At 51.2% G+C, this 3,607-nt stretch overlaps 1 long non-coding RNA gene across 1 annotated transcript; it reads left to right on the top strand.

Moving 5' to 3' along the window:
• The first annotated feature begins 370 nt into the window (after positions 1-370).
• Positions 371-2,699, top strand: LOC120584460 (uncharacterized). The gene is made up of 3 exons (XR_005648041.1): positions 371-800; positions 1,600-1,680; positions 1,905-2,699. It is a non-coding gene; the product is annotated as an uncharacterized LOC120584460 (long non-coding RNA).
• Positions 2,700-3,607: the final 908 nt, after the last annotated feature.

The following is a 3,607-nucleotide window of genomic DNA, read 5'->3' as shown; positions in this document are numbered from 1 at the left end:
ACAACGCGGGGCCAACTTTCTTGCTGCCCCCAGTGCCGGTGGAGCCTGGGGACATCAGACAGCCTTCATTTATAAAACAAAAAAGTCTCTGGGGACCCTAGGGCGTAAGATCCGAGAGCTGGTTCGAAAATTAGTTTCGGGATCAGGGAGCGAGTTTTCTCTCCGCCAAGTTCATCGCTCCTTCCACATCCTCCAAGAAAGGAGAGACTTGACGCTACGGTAATCCCGTCCCCTAGACCTCTCCGTAATGTCAGTCCGAGCGAGCACTGAGCGGAGAGGGGCTGCATCTCTCCAACCTTGGGAACACGCAGGAGCAGAGACCTTCCTTTGTGCGTCCCCTTGGCTGTGAACTTTCCCGCGCGGTAGGTTCTCCTTTAAGAAAGTAGCGATCTCCATGAATATTTAATATTGAGCGCGGCCAGCCGGACGGGCGGAGGGGAGCCCACCGGCCTGGTCCCCGCGCGTCGCAGCTCCGACTCAGAGCAAGCGCAGCGACAACCGGCAGGCCAGGAAGAGAACCGAGGGCCGGCAAGGCTGGGGCCCGGGCGGCGAGGCGGGCTCTGGGAGAGCGGCCTTGGCGGTCATTCCCATACGAAAGCTGAAGTCGGGGCTGGCCGGAGGATTTCTCGCCCCTACCAACCTCCCCCTATCCCCGGTTTTCTATTAGAAGCGGGCTCGGGAGCTCAAAGCCCGAAGTGTGTGCTCTTGGCTTTGATGGTATTGATAAAAGGTGGTTTCAAATGGTGCCGGGACCGAGGCCAGTTTCCTGTCTGTGTGTGGAGTGGAAGGACCGCGCCGGGGTGAGTCCAAGAGCGCGCGGAGCGGGCAGGAGAAGCAGGGAACGGGGAGAAGGAGGGCGAAGGCAGGAGGTGCAGAGCACACTAGCAGAGGGAGTCTCGGGTAGGTTCTGCAAAGCGGAGCCACGGTGAAACGCAGACCCGAGCACAGAAAAGTGTGTGTGTGTTGGGGTGGGGGGCGATCAGGGAAGAGAGGTCACACAGCCCAGAGCCCCAGCGGCGGCTGGTGGGAAGGTCTGGCCTGCCCGGCGGTATCACTCTACAGAGACCTAGGGAAACTTTCTCACGCGCCCCTGACCCTCTTCCTGCGAAGGAATAAAGTGAACTTGCTCAGATACTCGATTCCACTAGCGATTCAGTTTTTTCTGCTTTCGCACTGACTTTCTCTTCGGCTTTCCGTGTGAATAGCGCCATGTGTCCTCAATTCGATAGTATATATATATATATATAAAATCCTAGGTACGTTATGATCCCATCTGGATAAATTAAAACCCAGATCTGTAATGTTTATTCTTAGATAGTTTACAAAAAGCAGGAAAAAATGTGTGAGACACATGTCTGCAAATATAACAAAAGTACTTCCCCTTCTGCTTGAAAAAGTTGCCTGCAAATGGCTTCCCTTGACTGATTCTGAACCACCTGTACTCCCCCCTAAAACTAAATCAGGTCGTGAATAAAGCAACAATCAGATCAAGCAATTAAATACCAATTATGACTATTAATGACTATTACTAATGATTGGAGTTGAGGACTCCAGCACTACTTAAAGTAATCAAGCTGTTTTAAAATTCTTCTGCCCAAGATTTTTACAGCACTCCACCCAATACAGGAGGCAAGAAGATAGGCATGATGTTTTCAAAGAGTTCTCCATAGGTATCCCATGGTCAGTGTTGAATTTATTTCTTTCAGTAAAGTTTATTGCTACTTCTGGTAAATAACGGAGTCTACATTGCTGGCGTGTCAAGTATGCAAAGTGTAATTGATGATGGTGGTTATAATGTATTTGGTTTGGATGTAGGATTGGGGTGGGAAAGTTCATTCTCTCTCCAAGTACTTGCGTAATGCTGAAAACCTGGGAGATTTTAAGGAAGTGCTTTAAATCTTCAGATGGGGTACGGATATCAAGACAGCTGGGACGTGAGGAAGCGAGGGACGGTCAACTCAGAGAGCCAGGAAGAAATAGGAACTTGGTCTATGCTTTAAAATTTCTTTTTGCTCGTGGGTTGAAATGGTGTTGGCCATTGGCTGTGCGATTGTTTGAAAAGAAAAGGTTAGTGAGTATAGTCCTTTGGTGTAAAGGCTACTGTGGCTGGATTTATTTATTAGTGAAGCTGGTTCACCACCCCGCCCTGCCTCTTTATTGAAACCCCTTCTTATCCTAAATAGAAATCCATGGTAGGTTCTGGGATGGGAGGAAGTGGCCTTGGGGGAGGGAGGGAATAAATTGCTTTGGGGAGTCCATAGCAAGAGGAGAGGAGAGGGCCGCTTGCAGGCTCTCTGTTTAGCCACTGTGAAGCACGCAGGCTAAAGGACCAGGCAGTTGGAGGTGTCAGCACCTAATCTCGGTGTCGAGCACATCTGCTCATTGCCCCCATAGTTCGTTCCTTCATACTGGCCTGTCTGGACGCTTGGTGAGTTGGGGCAATGAATTTCTAGTCTATCCTGTTGGGGACATCTCCCCAGCACCTCAGCCCCTGGGTAGAAGCCTGCAGCAGCAGCACACATCTGGTTCTGATGTATTTACCAAGCTGGAATGAAAATGCTCGGGCTGTATGGCAGAAACCTGAGCTGCTTGTGACAAGCAAACTTCTCTGCTAAGCAGCGTAAAAGTTTGGATAGTTTCAGAGTGCTGGGTGGCCCTTCTGCTTGATGTGAAGCACATGATCCCCCTCTCCATTCTATTTCGTTAGAGTTAATTGCTCCACAGTGAGGGCATCTCACACCTCAGCCAAGGAATACAGCACAGAAGGAATCCTCCACAGGTAACAGGATGGCACAGGTAACATGGTATCCTTACCTGAAAAACCTCACCTGACTGAAACAGGTCTGGGGTATTCTCCTTCAGTGGCTCCCTGGGTACAAGGCTCTCGTACCTGGCCCAGGCTATTAGCAACCTGGGTAAGACTCTAAGTCATGACTGCACAGCTACTACGGCTTCTTTGAGTGGGCAGAGGACCCCAGAGGCAGATCTGAACAGGACAGCTTCATATGTCAACAGCAAATTCCCTGCCATCCCTAAGAACCCAGAGGTGCCATGAGAACAAGTTCCCTGTGAACTCTGAGAACCCCATGAAAGAGGGGGAAGAGGCTGGCACATAGCTCTGGTGACTCCCAGCAGTTTGGGCCCTGCCTACCTCTAAGCCGGGCAGAGGGGCAGGGCTTGGGAGCAGGGCTAAGAAAACCTGATGTTCCCTTTCCTTGGGTCAGTGGCAGGCAAGCCTGGGACAGCAAATACCTGTGTTGAGGGGCAGGGTGAGGGGTGGAGCTGGCCCAGGGCTCCTCTCTGACTGTCCTTGGGTAGTTCTCAGGCTCTGAGCTGAAAGACCAGAGCTCTCTCTAAGTGTTTGTGTGAATCTTGGGAGCCGGCCTAGGGCAGAACACCAGACGCCATTTGGTCCCTCAGACCTGCCACCACTGCCACTCCTTATCTTACTGAGGCCTACGTTGCCTAGGTCTGAGAGGACTGGCTTTCTCAGAATACCTGGTAGAGGTGGGACAGCCTGGTGAGAGTTGGAGGCCAGGTTCTCGCATTTACAACTTGTTTGGAAATTGACATGTAAAGAAAGACAGTACCAGTGGCCCAGATAGGG

Source organism: Pteropus medius, unplaced genomic scaffold (genome assembly GCF_902729225.1).
Source record: "Pteropus medius unplaced genomic scaffold, Ma_sr-lr_union100, whole genome shotgun sequence".
Lineage (NCBI taxonomy): Eukaryota > Metazoa > Chordata > Mammalia > Chiroptera > Pteropodidae > Pteropus > Pteropus medius.
This window is presented reverse-complemented; position numbering and strand designations above follow the sequence as displayed.